This window comes from Brachyhypopomus gauderio, chromosome 1 (genome assembly GCF_052324685.1).
Source record: "Brachyhypopomus gauderio isolate BG-103 chromosome 1, BGAUD_0.2, whole genome shotgun sequence".
Classification (NCBI taxonomy): domain Eukaryota; kingdom Metazoa; phylum Chordata; class Actinopteri; order Gymnotiformes; family Hypopomidae; genus Brachyhypopomus; species Brachyhypopomus gauderio.
This window is the reverse complement of record NC_135211.1, coordinates 4,729,129-4,750,038: the sequence shown is the minus strand read 5'-3', so window position 1 is coordinate 4,750,038 and position 20,910 is coordinate 4,729,129. Positions and strand designations below refer to the sequence as shown.

Sequence of the window (20,910 nt, the reverse complement as noted above, 5' to 3'; positions counted from 1 at the left end):
AGGGAGGTTGGGGTAATAATGTGTACTCTAGTAAAGGGAGGTTGGGGTAATAATGTGTGCTCTAGTAGAGGGAGGTTGGGGTAATATTGTGTGCTCCAGTAAAGGGAGGTTGGGGTAATAATGTGTGCTCTAGTAAAGGGAGGTTGGGGTAATAATGTGTACTCTAGTAAAGGGAGGTTGGGGTAATAATGTGTGCTCTAGTAAAGGGAGGTTGGGGTAATAATGTGTGCTCTAGTAAAGGGAGGTTGGGGTAATAATGTGTGCTCTAGTAAAGGGAGGTTGGGGTAATAATGTGTGCTCTAGTAAAGGGAGGTTGGGGTAATAATGTGTGCTCCAGTAAAGGGAGGTTGGGGTAATAATGTGTGCTCTAGTAAAGGGAGGTTGGGTTAATAATGTGTGCTCTAGTAAAGGGAGGTTGGGGTAATAATGTGTGCTCTAGTAAAGGGAGGTTGGGGTAATAATGTGTGCTCTAGTAGAGGGAGGTTGGGGTAGTAATGTGTGCTCCAGTAAAGGGAGGTTGGGTTAATAATGTGTACTCTAGTAAAGGGAGGTTGGGGTAACAATGTGTGCTCTAGTAAAGGGAGGTTGGGGTAATAATGTGTACTCTAGTAAAGGGAGGTTGGGTTAGTAATGTGGGCGCCAGGAGAGGGAGGTTGGGATTAGTGATGTGAGCTCTAGGAAAAGGAGAGGAGGGTTAGTATAAGGGCTCAAGAAAGCGAAAGTCTTATTTATTTATTTTTAAGTAATGGGTGTTTAAGGGAATAATGCCTCAATAATTTGTGCCCATGATATAAAACACCAAAATTAGGATATTCATTCAGAAAACCTAATAAATTTGCGCTAGAGTCTAAGATAAACGATATCTAACAAGAGGCAACTGCAATAAGCTGTGTTGTTAAAAACCTGAACATAACAAACATATGAGCTATAACTGACCAGACATATATTTAGGAAATACTTATTTTGGCATTTGTGTACACAAAGCTGCACATGACAGCCACGGGTAAAATTATAGGTTCAAAATGGTTTTCAATCATGAGATCACGTCTGAACAGTCTGTCATGGGGCAGTCCTAATCTCAACTAGGGGTAACACTACCTAACTACCCTTAGCAGCAGGTGCTCAGATAATCTACTGCTGTTTCTAAGCATCACATATTTTAGAGGTGTACATTTCATTGGTGGGTGTTGCTTTTCCAGTCGCATTGTATACAAAATTCCTGTAGTTCTTTTGATGGCTTAATGAGCACATCACACTTTTGATATATTTAATGTTCACACTAATTTGCTGTACATTTAGTTAGCTTCTCTTAGACAATAAAACCCATTCAGGAATGCAAATTACCATGAATGGGTTACAGTTTCTTCTCATGCTCAGGCAAAATGTGCATGTTCATAAACTCCCTACTCCCTATATGTATAAAGCAAAACAAGTGTGGTCTGGATCTCTGAGGTAGTAGCCTAGTTCCTAACTCTACAAATACAAAATTAGTTCAAAAGATCTTGTGTTTTTTTTTTTTATGTGTATTTTTGATGGAAATTCTGAAATCCTTTAATACAACATTAGATAATTTGTTAGACTGCTTTGCACAATTACAATCTATTACAATTATAATCTATTCTAATACTGTAATTGGCCCAATAAGTATTTGCATCAGTATCTGCCTTTAAAATATCCATATGGATTGTTTACTAATAAATACTCAAACTATTGCTAATGTGTCATGAAGGCTACAGGAATTCCCTGTAACGTGAATATCAGAAGCAAGAAAAAAGATTTAATACAGCAATACACAGCATGCCCTTAGGCACACGACACACACACACACACACACAGAGCGTGCTCTTAGGCACACGACACAGACCTTTTCTTATCTAGTAGTACCAAGGACGTTTTGCTTAAATTGTAATACTTACAAGGTAACCTCATAACCTCATTGCAAGCAGGCAAGTTAACCAACATTACTTAAATTACAATCGCAGCTGCCAATAAATGCCATTTAGATATTTGGGCTGATAAACAGCTATAAAATACCGGCCCAATTAGTTGAGCTCAGTCAGAGTATCACAAAACCAGTATTTACACATAAATTCTCCACAGTCTGTCCTGTTAAATAAAAAATGTAAATATGCCATATTTATCAAGGTCACAAGATCAGTTCCCTACCACAAGATTAGGCAGTTGCCCTTAAGAGCAGGGCACTAGTCCTGCTAGCCAGATTGTTCACCAGGCACTGCGCATTTAGCTGATGACATTAAATGCACTTGCTGGTGCATCAAAAATAATAACTTAGCTAACTTTAGTTGTTTCTTTATCAAATCTGTTTGTTCTGCAGCTGATTACAGCTTGGTTAACAACCTGTTACACTGTTCAGCTTCGGCGCTTTACATAAGGCAAACAAAGGAGCCAAAACTAAATTTGTGAACCAGTGAGGAAACCTAAAACTGTATTTGACTGGACACCAACACACCAAACATAGCGTCAATTACGCACTGTAATTCTAAAACTAATTCAGGTTTCTTATAATTTGCGAGGTAAACGCAAGTCTGGTAGCAATCCTGCTCCAACACCTGACTCAGATGGTGTGAACACGAATCACAAATGGTGCTAATATCTCCTTTGGGATATCTACATCATCTCTGTTTTCACTGTTGTACGTCGACAGAAAGCAAAATATTGGTATATCGGTGGACTAGTGGCAATTTAGCCCGTAGCAAGTGCAAATGCCTAAGTTTGGTGGGCTTGTTTGAAAATCTAGAGCAACAATCTAGACAGAAGTGTGGTTTTGGATACGGAGAGAGTGGAAATGCTTCTAGAAAACTGAATCTGTAGAAAAGAACAGCAAGCCCCTGCCTTCACCCTCATTGATCACACAAACCGAGTGGTGAAAGCAGACTGAGATTCTTAACCGAAGACTTGGCTCGGTATCCAAAAATAGTTTTGGTAAGCCAAGCAGATTCTGACTATGTATTTTTAGGACACGTTTCAGTATTTCAGCTAATCCACAGTGACGGAATAGGCAGTGACAGAAACTGATACACTCCGAAAGCAGCGACACAAAGCCCCAGAATAACAAATGACAGGATGTCGGGAGCAATGCGGTTCAAGTTCATGGGACGATTCATTTCGGTCACAACTCGCAATCAGCAAACCGGAATGCGTCGCTGAGAGCTCTTCTCCACGAGAAACAGCACCTCCGCTGCGTATTCATACTGATGAGGGTTCCTCATAGGGACCCACCATGAGGTTATGCAAGATCTGAAGATGTACACAAATGTAGCCTGTAGCCTACACCCACTGCCCTACAGCCACAGACTGCCTTCTTCTATGCAATATAGAGAATCACATATTATGTAAGACACATGAATTATGAGACAGAAGTTCTTGTTTGTATCTATAAAGGGGTTTGTATGACTCATGAGGATTCATTTCATTAATAACAGCTTATAGCAGTCACCCAGGTTGAAAAAAACAAACACAATTAACACATGAACAGCATCACGCTGCTAACAGAAACAGTTTTACTTACACCTAGACAAAAGCAAAATAAATGAGTCATTTTACAGCCTCTTGCTTACTGACCCGAAGGAGAAACCACAATGCTCCATTCAAGAGCATCTCGGCTGTAAATTAAGGGCATATTAATCCATAACTCAGTGAACCCATAAAAAAAAAAACGTCTGCAAAGTAATTGTTAAAACTCGTCATAAAGCTCAAACAACTCAAAATCTTGGTGACTGTCTGTTACACTTGTACAAACGTACCTTTTCTATTCATATATATATATATATATAGCCTACACACACACACAGGCGACATAGAACTTGGGTGAGGATCAACACAACGGTTACAAACACCATTATATCCAGTGACAGGCTATGGATTCAGCCGGCAAGGCTCATTCTGCTGTGCAAGCAGTAAGAGGTAATTTATTTTAATTTAGACTACTTATTGTCAATTAAAACACTACATGTTCTGTCACTGTGCCTAATACATTGTAAAACAATGCATTTTCCAAATCCATGTTATAAAGTAATTATGTGACATTTAATTATTACTTAAAATATCAAATGTAAAAACCATTTGGAGATTGGTATTGAGGTATTTATCATAAATCAAGTTTTTTTTGTCCATATCATGCAGCCAATATAAGGCAATATTTCTACATATGTTTGTACAAAAAAATCCCCATTGTCATTAATTGATTTTGATAATGGAGATGCACATTGGAAAACAATTATAAAGCATTACTATACTGTTTTTAAAGGCCAACATAAAATACAAAATATAAGGTTTAGATAAAGCAGATTTTAGATTTTTCATGTAAAAAGTGAAATGTAAAAAGTGAAAATATAATAAAACAAACAACTGAAAAAGAGGTCAAAGGAGTAAATGTCTGATGTATGGTTTTTTAACACGCTTCAAATGCATATTCGTCTTACGGCTCAAGTTGATCTCCATGCAAATAATAAGTATTAAATGGAGTAATGTCATGGTCTATCTCACATTGGAGACTAGTACTGAGCAGTATGACAAAATTCTATATCACGCTATTTTTTGAAATTATATCGGTTCCCCCCCATACACGATGCACTGCATTGATTGCGAAAAGAATTACTGCAATAGAGTGGTTAAGAGTACCCATATTCCACCGTTAGAAAAATGTCTCCACCTAAGTATTACATGTAATATAATTTGCATGGCCCCACATAATCAGTTTTCAAATGGTAGCACTAAAGTAGTGAATGAATCATATAGCATGACAGTTGCAGTAAAAATGCAAAACCTTTTATTTAAAACATTTTTCAGACAACATCAAAGCTGTAGGTTTATAAAACTTATGTGAACCAGCTACACATGATATAAATTGCACACCAGTTTGTTAATAACAAATAAGAGGTATTTAGACATAAAGTAGACGGGGCTGTTTGTCAATGGTTGTATTGTACTGAAAAGTCCCAAATATCTTACCTTTAATTAAATAACAATATTTAAACAAATAAAAAATAACAGTGGTCGAATACTGGGGAGATGTATTTTTTATGTGATAAAAAGCGAATCGCTTCGAATAATTTTGACCATATGTGTATTTGTATAAATATGTAACTTAATTAAGCTGAAGGTTCTGGAAAATATTGAAAAAGGACCTTGAAAGTGCCGTACAAGTGCTTGAATTCCACCTTGTAAATGTGGATGAACCCTGCAAACATAACAGAGCAAAACACAGCACTGAAGTGCAGAACGAGCAAAGTTACAAAAATCGAGAGGTGCACGACCTCGTGACTCGACAGTACAGCCACTGCGATTGCGAAATTTTTGCAGCGTGGAGCCTCACACCAGTCGCGACGCATCAAGTATAAGCAGCTTTATGGGTGGTGCAGCAGATTGCTCGTTACCACCAGCCGCGACAACTTTTGCCCGACAGCATTTGCAGTAAGTGACTGTTTGGTCCACGTCTGACCTTTAAAACCCTATGTACTTCCTGACAACAGACACGGCTCCTTTTCTTGGCAAAAGTTCCTTTGGGCATCATCTTTTACTTCAATGACTGGTAGAATTTGTGGTTCAGAACATCCCTCGTTTTCAGCAAGCTAGATTTGCGCTCTGTTGCATGTGTGCTTAGCGGCGCAGTAATAAAAAGCGTCCCTTGAGAAACAATTAACGAATGTGCTGCGTTCCAGACACGTTTAGGCTATTTAAACTGGTGTGGCCTGTATATGAAAAATTCTTATCATAACAAAAATAAACACCGGTTTTCAGTGTGAAACGGTATTACCGCCCAGCACTAGTGGAGACACTGGAATTCTGGGGAAGCAGGGGGCACCCCAGTGTTGTGGGTTTGTGCTTGTAAAGAAATTGTGAAATTAGTCAGTAGTTTGTAATTCTCTGATATTTTTTGCATTGGTTAATTGTAACTGTCAGCTACAAATTATTGTTAGGATGTGTTGCACCGTTGTCAGTTCTGTAGGCCATGAGACAGCAGATGACTTCAGAGGTAATGAATAAGCAATTTGCAGTTGTAGTTATTTATCAGGGTTTAGATCTTCAGAAATAAATAGATTTGCACCAACTTTCTATATTGTAACAGCATGCCAAGAATAATTCAACAAATGAGCAACTCGCATGCAGTCATTTAAAAACCCTTCCCCAACATTTGTTGAACAGTCTTCAGCAAATATGACAGCCTCCCAACATTTAGTGCAGCCATCTGTGAGCTTATTCACCTGGTACTTTCTCCCACGCTTTCACTGCTATTATTTCAAGCTCTTAAACGTCTGCACAGTTCCTTTTTCCAACATTTTAGATTTCTTGAGATATGTTCAATTGGATTGAGATTAGGACTAATTGCTGTCCATTTTTTGTCTTCTCAACCATTCTTGTGTGTTTTTGGTCTTTATCCTGCTGTAGGATTTTGCTCTCAAATACCTTAACGCTCAGATTTTATCTTTCTATACAACTTTCAATGCCTTTCTGTTGAAAAGCAATAAAAATGTCCTATAACATTATGGATCCTCTAACATGTTTCACTGTAGATAAGGTGCAGTTTCTTCATGCTTCATGTCATCATCTGCAAAAACAATGCTGGTCTGAATGGCCAAAAAGCCCCTTTTGACTTTTTTTTGTTCACAGGACATTTTTGTCTAGGTTTTGGCCAAATTCAGTCACACTTCTGTGTGTGCAGTATGCCTGACTGTAAGCTGTGTATTTGTCATTGCTCATGAACCACAGAGCCCTTTGTTGTTAAGTGTGAGGGTTAGAGTATGGGTTTCACATATGTCCCCAGACATGTCACATATGTCCTACAGTTCAGCCTGAAGTTCTCTGGAAGTACATGGTTTCTCATTCACACATCGAACCAACTTTAACAGGTTCTTTCATTTTTTCTCTTTCTACCATTTTCGGAAAGGTTCTTGACTTTTTTTGACATCTAGAAGTGTTAGAGAAAGGATGAGGTCTTCGGAGTTATTTTGAACTATTTTTGAGTGCCTGATAAAAATATCTCTGGTGTGTTCAGACAGAAAAGTGGAAGTCATGTGAGCACTACCAAGGCAAGAACAGGTGGGCAATTTCCAATTAAATCAAAGATTAGTCCAATTTTATACTATATTTCAAATTGTGTTGGCATTTTTATTAGTTTTGCAATTTTCTGTATCAAACGTACGAGTTCATAAGTTGTTTCATTGAACATTTTTATTATAGGACATATTTTATAATTATGCACTTAAAATGTTGACTATAAGATGGGACTCCATATGTTATAGTCATTTAGAGTTGTGTGTGATGATTCAGAAACATTTTCAGAAAAATGCGTAATTCCAAAAATGTGGTCACACAGTATGAAACCAATTTAAAACATTTTTGCAGCACTGTTAATACTGAAGATCCCTAAATCATGTCAGTGGATAGACTTTGTACAGGAGATATTTCAGACAAAAGAACTGATCCGTCGCCCTGGGCTTGCTCACTGGGGGCTTGGACTCGGACACTTGTAAAGCTGCTTAGTGACAACAACTGTTGTAAAAAGTATATATATAATAAATAATAAATAAAATTTGATTGATTGATTGATTTGTGCCATAAAGCTAAGAGCATGGGTTGATGAAAAATTGAAGGGAAAAAAAAAATGATTTTCCAAAAAATAATGCAGGAAAATCATTGGTCATTGGCATATACATAATGTGCGTGTATATATATATATATATATATATATATATATATATATATATATATATATATATATATATATATATATATATATTAGAGGTGTGCCAAAAAATCGATTCATATATCAAAAATCGATTCTCATTTACTACGATTCAGAATCAATTTTAAATGTCCCAAAATCGATTCTAAGTCATGGTGAAGTCTCGCGTTACGTAATTACAAAATTACGCGACACTTTACGCAGCATGTTCTGGGACACACTCATGCGCGGAAAAGTTTCAAAACACATGGAGGAAAGAGATATTCAACCTGTCTGGTCTGAATATATGGGTTCAGACCATGGCAAAAATATGGGTTCATTTTGGTTTTTACCGAATGCCGGGGAAGACCGAACTGGACACAATGTAGCTTGTGTAACGCGGTGAGCACGGGAGCGTTAATATAGAGAAGGGTGAGAAATAATATAGAGAAGGGTGGACCCAAGGGCCGGCTCGCAAGATCAAGACATTTGACACTCGTCAAATGTATTAGCGAGAGGGAAATGCGCATAGCGACCCAGAACGAACAAACAAAACAACACGGAAGACTCAACTCGCAAGAGAATCGAAAGCAAAATCGTGAGGGCACGGAGTAAATAGAAACAAAAAACCAATGCGGAAAACACAACGCGTGAAAAATAACACTCAACCGTAGTGAGACAGGAGGAAGAAACAAAATAACAACAGTAACTAAAAAACAGCGCGGATAAATGCAATGCGAAAACGAAACCAAGGACACCAGCAGAAGTAACTGGCAAAAAAAATGCTGCAGCAAAATAAAACCCTTCCCAAAAATAAAGGCAAAACGGTTAGGAAGACATACAGGATTGGGAAAACTTGAGATGGGTCAGGAAGCGACGCATGAGATACTCGAATAAGTAAAGAGAAAGCATAACAGAGAGAGGTGGCGAGACACCATTAAACGATAAGCAATCACAGAGAAAGCAGAGACTGGCTGAGAACGTACGGTTACGTCGGTTTAAGCCTGCTTTATACCTCCGGACACGGACGAATTTCGTCCGTCCGTACCAAACGTAGCCTCCGTAGGGGGCCACTATACCTCTTTCCGGTTCCAACGTTGTTATGATTTTTTTAAATACATCATCTAGAGGGCAGTATAGTCAAATTTCCGGCACCGGCGCACCAGCAATCTCCTCCCAGCTGTTTTTGCATCGCTGTTTATCGCGATGACCTGGCACCGTAGCAGAATGTAGCCTCTAACCAACTCGCAAAGTTTCTCTTCTAACTCGAGCGCCTTTTTTTAAAGTCCAGTACTCTTCTTCATTGATTTTCCCAAATTGGTGTACTTCCGATGCTTCTGACTCTCTACTGCCCCCTGATTTCTGGTTTATATTGCTCCGTTACTACGGATTCGCAAGCGCTCTGGCAACGGACCCACTGACGGATGAAACGACCCCCGGAACCGGACGAAAGAGTCAGTATCCGTAATTACCGTAGGATGTGAATGGGCCTTTAGTCTGGGACTGATACTGGTGCCCCTAGTGACGGCTGGGGGAACTGCATCCGAGCCAGCCCTGACAGCTCGCAAAATGAAGCTCAAGAATTTTGGTAACAACAAAAACCATATTATTTTACCAAAGCACTTAATTTTTGTTAATTAAATGTGAAAGACACTTAATTTTCTGTATTTGTCGTTCTGTCTTGCAAAGCAGACTGTAGGATATCATGCAGATTTTATAGACTGAAGCAGACATTTTTATAAATCAAATCGTTTTTGAATCGAAAATCGTTTTGAATCGAAAATCGATTTTTGAATTGAATTGTGGCCCCCAAAATCGGAATCGAATCGAATCGTGAGATAGTAAACAATTCCCACCCCTAATATATATATATATATATATATATATATATATATATATATATATATATATATATATATATATATATATACAGACTGCACTGTGCCAAGTGTAAATATATATACACTCATTGGCAGGCACTCTCCTGGTTCAGGTCCTACCTGACAGATCGTTACCAATTTGTACTAGTAAATAACGAATGCTCAGAGCGTATAAAGGTAAAATATGGTGTCCCACAAGGATCTGTACTGGGCCCCATATTATTTCCATTGTATATGCTACCTCTGGGCACTATCATTCATAGGAACTCTGACAGCTGTGTCATGGCTGGAAAGCAATGTCTCAGTGAGCCAGAATGACTGTGGTCACCTCTAAAACCCTCCCTTTAGTAGGGGTGGGTATCACCACTGATTTCCCATTTCGATTCGATTTCGATTCACAAGGTCCCGATTCAATTCGATTTTCGATTCGATCCGATTCAATATCGATTCTTGTAGGGACATTTCAGTTACAATAAAAGGTGTAGTTTGAATGTGAAATGTTGTAATGATACAAGGAACACTCAAACTTTATTAAAATGTATTAAGATATTAGTGTTTATACTGTGAAAAACAGTTACATTCTTTTTATAATATCAATTAATGCACACTCTTCTACATAGCTCCTTTACCAGAAAAGGCATTGAAAGTGTCACGCTACGGTCCCCGAACCCTTCCTTTTGGGGCGTGTGTTAACGTTGTCTGTGTCTACTCGTCTGCGTCAGTGTAGCTCCGTGGGTGCGGGTGTGTCTTGTCATTATCCGTCTCACCTGTGGCTCGTCTCGTCATCACGTGGGGTTGATGTGGTCTGTCTATTTAATGTGCGTTCGCGCAGTGTCTTGGGCTCGTCGTTGTCTAAAGTCTACACGTTTCAGTGTGAGTGTCTGTTTTACGTGCGCTGTATTGCGCAATAGTTGTAGTCAATAAACGTGACGTTTGCTAAAGCAAGGATCTGTGTCTCGTCCTTCGCCTCGCACCCAGCGTCACAGAAAGTGGTTTTGAACAGCCTTTTAAAGTGCAAATTAAGTTGTTTTTTTTTACATGTAACAAAAACATTTATGAACATAGTTCTGAATATTGTAAACATTCAAAACAGGTCCAAAAACTAAGATTTATTCATGACTGCTTTTTGACATCTTGGAGATTGTCAAATTTTTCTGCAAGAAAAGGAGCTGATCAACATATTGAGGAGTGAGACAGCTCCTTTGTGCAGTAACAATATTGCCAACTGTTGAGAAAACTTCACAGCTTTATACTTGATGCGTCGCGACCGGCGCGAGGGTCCGCGCCGAAAACGACGTAATCGCGGTGGCTCCACTCATGCACTGTCGCTTCACGAAGTCGTGCACCTCTTGAATTTTGTAACTTTGTTCATTGCGCTGAAGTGCGGCACGCACAAAGTCATATTTGCAGGGTTCATACACCTTTAAAAGGTGGAATTCAAGCACTTCGGTTATTTTTTTGGGGAGAACTTGTAGATAGTTTAATAGCAAATGCCTTCTCTAGTGGTGTTTGTTTGGGTTCTGGCGTTTTTTGAATATCAGGATGCTTCATGGAATGGGTTTCCATGGTCGAGCAGCTGCATCCTAGCCATACATCACCAAGTGCAATTCAAAGCATCGGATGCAGTGGTGTAAAGCACGTTGCTATTGGACTCTAGAGCAGTGGAGGCACGTTCCCTGGAGTGACGAATCACGCTTCTCCATCTGGCAATCTGATGGACGAGTCTGAGTTTGGCGGTTGCCAGGAGAACGGTACTTGTCTGACTGCACTGTGCCAAGTGTAAAGTTTGGTGGAGGGGGGATTTTGGTGTGGGGTTGTTTTTCAGGAGCTGGGCTTGGCCTCTTAGTTCCAGTGAAAGGAACTCTGAATAACTCAGTATACCAGGACATTTTGGGCAATTCCATGCTCCCAACTTTGCGGGAACAGTTTGGAGCTAATATATTTATTTTTTTAATAAATACTTTATTAGGTACACCTTGCTAGTACCGGGTTGGACCCCTTTTTGCCTTCAGAACTGCCCTAATCCTTCGTGGCAGATTCAACAAGGTACTGGAAACATTCCTCAGAGAGTCTGATCCATATTGACATGATAGCATCACGCAGTTGCTGCAGATTTGTCAGCTGCACATCCATGATGTGAATCTCCCGTTCCACCACATCCCAAAGGTGCTCTATTGGATTGAGATCTGGTGACTGTGGAGGCCTTTTGAGTACAGTGAACTCATTGTCGTGTTCAAGAACCCAGTCTGAAATGATTCACGCTTTACGACACGGCGAGTTATCCTGCTGGAAGTATCCATCAGAAGATGGGTACACTGTGGTCATAAAGGGATGGACATGGTCAGCAACAATACTCAGGTATGCTATGGCATTACCACGATGCTCAATTGGTACTAACTGGGCCCTAACTGGGCCCAAACTGTGCCAGGAAAATATCCATCACACCATTGCACCACCACTACCAGTCAACCATTGGCAGGATGAATGCATGCTTTCATGTTGTTGACGCCAAATTCTGACCCTACCATCTGAATGTCACAGCAGAAATTGAGACTCATCAGACCAGGCAACGTTTTTCCAATCTTCTATTGTCCAATTTTGCACCTGGTGTGGTCTTCTGCTTCTGTAGCCCATCTGCCTCAAGGTTCGACATGTTGTGCATTCAGAGATGCTCTGCTGCATGCCTTGGTTGTTACGACTGCTGTTCTATGAGCTCGAACCAGTCTGGCCATTCTTCTCTGACATCAAAAAGGCATTTGTGCCCACAGAACCGCCGCTCACTGGATATTTTCTCTTTCTCGGACCATTCTCTGTATACCCTAGAGATGGTTGTGCATGAAAATCCATACCATGTTCAAAGTCACTTAAATCACCTTTCTTCCCCATTCTGATGCTCAGTTTGAACTGCAGCAGATCATCTTGGCCATGTCTACATTCTTATTATTACATTTATAAATTATAGATAGATCAAGTCACTGTGATTATATTCCAATATTCTAAGTGTTATGGCTATACAGTGATTTTTCTTTATAACCAAAAAAAGATCAAAGTTTTTTTAAAAGGATCTATCCACATTAAAACCCTCATCCCCCAACCCAACATTTGAGAAGCTCTGTGGTTTGCCAAACTCTCTAAAATACGTCATCTGGATGGTAGAAACATATATCCAGGAAATCATAGTCCCTTGGTCAGACACCAACCATTAGGGAGGACCAGGGGCAAGGCGGGCAGCTATACACAAACTGTGCATGCCAACCACTGTCTTACTCTAACTCTCCTGGCTGGATATTTTTGGGTGGTGGATTCTTGGTAAAAGCTCAGTCAACGCTGCAGTAACACTCATACCATTACGACACCCACTACCATTTCCTAACCCTGGCACTGCAGTCTCACTGATATGTTTAGAATGGTCTGCATCTCAGGTGTTCGGCACTCAGCAATGTATGGTCAGAAACTAACCAGCAGGAAAACGGGTACACACGACCAGCAGCCAGCGCCCAGGTGCAAAGCAGACGCTCTTAACGACATGGCTGGTGAACGCATGTGATAGAAACTCTGCCTCAACTGCCAGGCCTGACTAGCTATAGGTTGTATGTTTGTATATTTAAGAAGGCCATCAGATTTTTTCCAGCCCATGTTTAATGAGGAGGAGACTGCTTTTCTTAATGTCTGCATTTTGACATGCGGTATCATATGGGTTTATACTGGCTCATTAATGAGCGTAATCTTTCAGCAGGCAGCCTGTGGGAAGCTGTCAGACCCCAAGCAGAGTCCTTCCTTCCTGGAGTAACTTTGAAGTTCCAACAGCTGCAAGGCTTTTTTGTTGTTGTTGTTTTTTTTTAAGTGTGGCAAACGTCTGAGTGGAGCGGCATGCCAAGTGGCAGTACCCGTGAGGTCCGTTAGCTGCAGGGACATCTCAAATGCCAACAGCATCGCTTCACTGGACCGGCCGATAGAACCAGAGATCATATCACACCCTACACTGGTCAACATTTTGCTATTTAAAAACACAAAACATTAGCAAGCAGCTAATTTGATAATGATAATCAAACATATATATACATAAATATATACATAAATATATATATATATATATATATATATATATATATATATATATGTGTGTGTGTGTGTGTGTGTGTGTGTGTGTGTGTGTGTGTGTGTGTGTGTGTAATATTATATATATGTCTCCTTCACTGCCCCAACCCCAGGTGAGATCTCTACCTGCACAGGTGCCGCACACAGCAGGCTGCTTGCTACTGCCATGTCAGATAATTACAGAAAAAGAGAGGAAGAGAAGAGCGGAGGGAGAGAGTTTGAGGGGGAGGAGGGAGAGCCAACAGAAGAGAGAGAGAGACAGAGAGAGAGATAAATCACCACAGGCCTGGCCCCCAACCAGCAGACTTGGCCAATCATTTTCTGCCAAGGCTGCAAATTCTTAGCCTCCTATTAACGATTTATAGAGAGTCGGTGGCAATGACCTCCGATAAACAACATGCTTACCTGAATAATCCCTTTCCACTGGTATTACAGGACATTTATTTACGAATGATAGATTACTGCTAAACACACAGCGCGTCGTGTGTACATGTCCGGACATGATAAAATATGGCTCCGGAAAAGGCAGGAAAGCACATAAAGCGCAGGCAGGGGGTTTTGACCAGCTGTCTCCCGCACAGAGAGACACACAGCCCCTCCACAATCAGAGCAGCCAGTCAGACATCACAGACTTGTCCAAACAGAGTCCGCTTGTCAATGACCAACATACATTGGGGGTTAAAGATTCTTTACTGATGAGGTGTTCGTCTCAAATAGACATGATTATATGGTTTGTTAAATGGTCCATTACCTGTTAGCATAACTCTCATAGTTCTAGTTCAAATCTAAAGTAGATCATTTGTACCTTGGCAAATTGTCATCTGAGCTACACGGCAGGTATTTGTCAAGTTATTTGTCCCCTAACCACTTCTTTAAGCATCGGCACCTAGCACTCCTAGCTGATGATCTCCCGAGTTGCTTGCAATAGTCATTACATGGGCTGCAAACACGGCCCCAGAACAGCAACAGTCATTACCTTCACCGCACTATGGGGTGCTCTCTGGAACGCCCCTGCAGTGACCCATAAGCCCTCTGCACACTGCGTGATTCCAGCGGTCTTACATGTTCCACTGCCCGTCACGCCTCATGAGGGGGTGAAGCTGAGACCTTGAGCTTCTTCGGTGGCAGAGTGCGCCATCTCACTTGTGCTGAAAGTCTACATAACAAAGGCTTTCTGGTGCTAAACCTACTATAAACCTGCTACAATTGCACCAAATGTCCTTCTTGTGAGTGCCACGTGCTTCGTTTTCGTTTCGATACTAGCCCAGCACAACAAATTGATTTTAACGTCTTTAAAAGGTGTGTGTGTGTGTGTGTGTAATGGTATGCTAAATATACTTTAAAATCTAGATCAATAATGTCCCTCAGCCATGATGAATTATGCATAACACAATACATGCATTAGTTCATAATGTACTGACTAACAGTGGCTGTAAAGCCCAACGATTGAATTAAAAAATGCTGCGTTATTTACTTATTACTATATGCAACTGTGGGGCTTACCATAATATGCTATGCCACAGTGTAGCACTGCATTACAGTACAGTAAGCCACAATCAGCTACAGTACACCACACTGTAGCACTGCATTATAATACAGTAAGGCACAAAATGCCACAGTGCATTACACTATACTAATCTATTGCAGTACACTTCAAAAAACAGTCAGTTCTCTACACTGCACTAGACTACACTAAGCAACAGCATTGGCTACAATATGCTGTGACAGCACCAGCTACAATATGCTGTGATTTATGTTCTGTGACAGGTCTGGCCACAGCACTGGCTACAATATGCTGTGACAGCACTGGCTACAATACACCAACATATGCCACAGGGCTTGTTACAGTACACTAGCAGAAAGCAGGCTCATGGTCCACTTTCAGAGAGCAAAAAGCTTGTGTAAACAAGACCAAAGCTTTACCTACAATCAGTAAATTATCCAATAATAAACATTAACTAATAAACAAGGTTAAAGCTCTACCTACAATCAGTTAATGAAATAAATAACCCAACACTAATAAACAAGGTTAACGCTCTACCTACAATCAGTTAATGAAATAAATAACCCAACACTAATAAACAAGGTTAACGATCTACCTACAATCAGTTAATGAAATAAATAACCCAACACTAAAAAACAAGGTTAACGATCTACCTACAATCAGTTAATGAAATAAATAACCCAACACTAACAAGGTTAACGATCTACCTACAATCAGTTAATAAAAGAAATGACCCAACACTAATAAACAAGGTTAAAGCGCCATCTACAATCAGTTAATAAATGGCCCAACACTAATAAATAAGGCTAAAGCTCTACCTACAATCAGTTAATAAATAGCCTAACACTGATAAACAAGGCTAAAGCTTTAGGCTACCTACAATCAGTTAATAAATGACCCAACACTAACAGGTATACCAGAGTTTGCAACAGCAAATCTCTATGCTGTTTGTTGCTATGGATGGAACATTCCATACAAATATTTATACCAGTTGCAAAATTCAACAACAGCTTGATCAGTCAGAGGAGATGACAAAAATAAAAATGTATAATGCATTTTATGTATGTATGTATGTATGTATGTATGCATGTATGATGTATCTATCTATCTATCTAACTATCTATCTATCTATCCATCCATCTATCCATCCCATTTGTTTACCTGTCTGTCTAGCTGTCCACACCAAGCAAAGACTTTTCTTCTGTTGTAGAGTCTTTGCATCTGCAGGGATTTGCAAGACTCCCCATGGCGAGGCGAGATTTTTGATAGCTTGTGGGTCAGAACACTTAGACAGGAAAGCTCAAAGGTTACGGAAAACCTTCCATCTTCCCCCGCTGGGAAGTGCAAACGCAGTGAAGAACATGGAGAGAAGTGCGAGGGCCAGAGAATGTGGGTCAGGGCCGGAGCGCTGGTGCGGCCACGGGGTCTGTGGGGGACGCTTCTGAAGACCTGCCGCCACTCGCACATCTGCCCGAAACCGGCACAAAACATGAGCCCCAGCTCCTGTGTCGAAATCCCTCTCGGTGCTTGTGAAGAAGCTCATCACACAGCCACATCCCCGTTAACGGGAAATGTGACTGTAGATTTATGGACTGCATTTGATATGTGGGCAGAGTTTGAAACAGCCTACTGCATACTGTAGCCTAAATTGCATACTACACTCAGTATATACTCCATAGTAGTATGCAGTACAGTATCCAGTATGCAACAAGCAAAAAACACTGTGAGGTCAGGTGAACGTATAAAGGTCCTGCCCATTTGGAAAAAGATTATGTGAAGGGATGCAGTATACCACAAGGATGGCTCTGGTGGCATTCTGGAATATTTGGTGGAAGTAATACATCATCCAGGTATTTTTTGCATACTTTTTGACGCCCAATCAGTATGCGAGAAGTATGTAGTAGGCTATTCAAACACAGCCATGATGTGTCACTGCCAAATGGAAATGGAGTGTGATCAGTCTGCTGTTTGAGGGTCTGCTTTAAGGTTGAGTTCAGGTCTCCCAAATGACTGATATGATCCTTTATCTCTCTTTATCTCTGCTGTCACATGGAGCAAGATCAGATTCCAAAAGTACTCCATCAGGGTTCATACACTTTTTTGACAATTAATTTCTATGACTTTTCCATGACTTTCAGACAAATGACTATACATTCTCTAAACATATGTGTAGACATGAAAAATAAGAAAAAATCCAGGCCAAAATTCCACAGTATATAATAAATTAATGAAAAGCCACGTGGTTTAATTGAAAAAATAAACATTTACCGTATTTTCAATATCAATATAAGCCGCATCTACAAAGTTTTTTTAATGGAAAATGTTGTAGCCATAAGCCGTATCCGGGCTTACAGCCGGTGAGTCCCCGCTTAAGGACGGGTCTGGTTAACAAAGGACCGGAGTTACGACCGACTTTTCTTAATTTTGCGCGGTGCGCGGAGGTGCAGTGGCAGCACTGTTGAGTGTTGTGGAGTGTAGTGGAGTGGTGTGTAGTGTTGTGGAGTGTTGTGTACGATAAGCTGAGGCAGCACAGCCTCCACTGCAGCCCATCTCGGCAACATGATCGCTCTTTCTCGCGTTGTACGCACAAGAACATCGTTAGTTTTTTTTCTATACTGTGTTTACGACCAAAACGTATCTAAATCTAGGGTCACGCTTAATGACGAAAACTGCTTTACGATGGACTTTTCAGTCTCTAACTCCATCGTTAACCAATTGGTTAACCACACAGTGGACATTTTGTACGCCCCGTGTCCTTGTCTTTCTCAAGCCGTAGCTTGTATTTGTCCAACTGAAGCAGCCATTGTTGAATCGGCATTTACCAGCATTACGCTGATTTACATGTCATCAAAGCACAATCTACAGCTCCGCTTGGAGTCTGACGCTAACGCAGTGAACTAACGTGTGAAGTTATGTTAGTGGTCCGCACAATGAAAAAAAATGGCTATATTATATATATTTATTTTTTCTTCCGGTTATCGGAACAACATAAATGTATTGTGTCAAGCAAATTTCCATGACTTTTCCAAAACATTTGAGTATTTTTATTTTTTTCAAAATTATCCAGGCCTGGAAATTGCTATTTTCAAATTCCATAACTTTTCCAGGTTTTTCATGACCGTACGAACCCTGTCTATTAGCAGACATTCCCATGGAGTGCAAATCAAGGGCATTTATCATGAGTTTTCTAATGTGTTACGATCATTTAAAGATATTAAACTGACAAATAAATGCTAAATGCCCTTCAGTTCTAACCTCGCCCAAAATACATGGAACTGTTGTTGTATGTCACAAGATGATATTCAGTTCACACTAGATGGCTTTACTTCTTTGCTGCATTAAATTTCCTTGATTGTATTGTTTCGGTGGCTTGCCTATTGCACAGCTTTTAGTCAATCCAGATCCAAAATCACAACACTGAAGCTGCTTTGGCGACCTCTTAAACTGAAGGAGCCTACCACCCCCTTCAACCCAAAACCCCACCCTATTCGCACACCAAATAACTTGACTGCAAGAGAGGATCCCCTTCCGTGTATGGAAGATTCCTGGTTTAATTAATACAACCAGGTTAAAATGTTAGCTGTGGACTTGATAGCTCAGAATGTAATGACAGTACAACGTTCCATGTCAGACACACAAAGAATATTTTCTGCTGTATATATTGATGTACTAATCTACATTAGGTTGCATCCCTATCGTTTATGGTTGCATTCTAAACTGAACAAATGAAGTGTGTTACTGTCTTTCCTTCACCATTAGAAGGACCAAAATCGGTCAGGTTTCTTGTTAACTCGTCTTTCTGGCTAACACACAGAAACTGCTATTTGCAGTGTAAACTGCATCTGCGTAGGTGTAACTGTCCCTACTGCTGCCCTCTGTTAAATAGCTGAATGTAGCTATTCCACTCCATACTGCAACACTAATTCGTTTGTTTAGGGAAACACTTCTTGTCAAAGGTGCTATTTACATTAAAATAGTCATATTGTGTTTAGTGTCAATAGGCCTTTAGTGTGAATTAGTGTGGCCTGACAGAAAGAGTCTCCAAAGGAAGAATACCTCATATCAGAATGTCTGAAGGCTTCAGTCAGAACAAACATGCTTCCCTCACGTTTTTGTGCGAGGCCCAATCCTGAGAGCCCGAGACCAATCCGTGTTAGATAAATAGGTGAGTCCAATCCAGAGAGACTGATGCAATCTCAGAGTGGAACAATGCCCACTTGCTGAAACCAGTGAATTATTAATCACCAAATGGAGTGTGATCGCTCCCCCCCCCCCACTGGTAAAGTTGTCAGAAATAGCTTGGCAGCACAAAAAAAAAATCTCAGCGCTGCTCAACAAGCATAGATGCCCCATCATCCATCGTTGGTCTGAGCAGATGCAACTCACCTAGCAAACCCTCGGGTCCGTGAACAAGCTCTGATCTGGGGACTGGTCAGTTTAGGAGCGGTCTCAGTTTGAGGGATTTGGGGATTGGACTCTTTAGGAGAGGTCTCAGTTTGAGGTCACAGTGGTGTAAATACTCAAAGAGATTATCCAGATACAATCTTAATCCACCAATGAGACTCCTCCCATGAATTTTCCAGTACAGTTAGCAGCAGCGAACAATCAAACACAGGAGGGTTAAAACATGCGCATGCTTCAGAAGCATGATTGACTCAGTAGTCAGTTCAGAAGCTTGACTGACTCAGTACTCGGGTCACTCGATGCCAATTCTGCAGAGGTAAAAAATGAGGCCACCTCCAAGAGTGTCAAATGCAGAGAGATGTCAAGTGCCCAATCACACTCCATGCAGTAGTCTGGGGAATATAGCTGGTGCTCTGGAGGTTCACAGGGCTTTAAGCACAGCCATCTAAAGATAAAATGGTTCAGTGGCTAATGTGCGGTCAATTTAGTGAAAATGACTGTGACTACAGACTACAGAACCTTCAACACAAGTTAAACGGATGGCCAGCATCCCCTCTTTAGGACTACCTCCCTGTGTTCAGACAGGTCCGGATATTGTGCCAAACAAGGAGCTCCGTTAAAGGGACCTGGGATATGCACATATAAACATTTGCAAAAGAAATCCCTTCATTTTCCATAGAAAGTCCTAGGAGATCAAAGCGGTTTACTCATAACAGTCCAATTACTCTGATCCATCCACAGTCAGGCCTTTGTTTTCTGCGGGAGCAATCAGAACCCTTTCCAGTTCAGTGAAGAGACACATTCCCAGTCACTGTTATACATGCAATACAGGCAGCTTTTCCTCCTGCATAGGTGTCTATTCTTAATCAGGACATTCTATAAGTCTCCACTGAGGACCACTCTCTTGAAGGATCAAAGATCATTTCCAGAATGGTCCAATTTTCTCTAGAAATTTGTACAGTTCCAAAATCCATGAGAATACATTGCCATAAATGCACAATAACAGGTGCTCCAGAAAAGATCTAGGAAGAAAACATCTGCATAGATTCTGTTGTTATCAGTGTAATCTATCTGTAAAGTCCCACACAGATGTACCATTTTACTCTAACAGGTGTGGAAGTAGCTATTCAGCAAAGTGACTGCATTTCAAACACAATCGTTTTCAGACTGAATTTTCTGCCTACTCTTTTGCAGTTTCCCTAGCTGTACAATGAAACAGCACTGAATTAAAATATCATTGTGGGATTCCTGCCAACCTGCCGAGACTCATGTTCCACCATATTTATGACACCATAACAAGATATATGATGGGTACATTCTTTAGAAGTCCAAATAAAGAA

The 20,910-nt window shown here is 40.5% G+C and overlaps 1 protein-coding gene across 6 annotated transcripts in view; it reads right to left on the bottom strand.

The window, feature by feature from the left end:
• The window catches only part of map4k3a (mitogen-activated protein kinase kinase kinase kinase 3a), a 95,692-nt gene that overhangs the window by 73,778 nt on the left and 1,004 nt on the right, over positions 1–20,910 (bottom strand). The window lies entirely within an intron of this gene.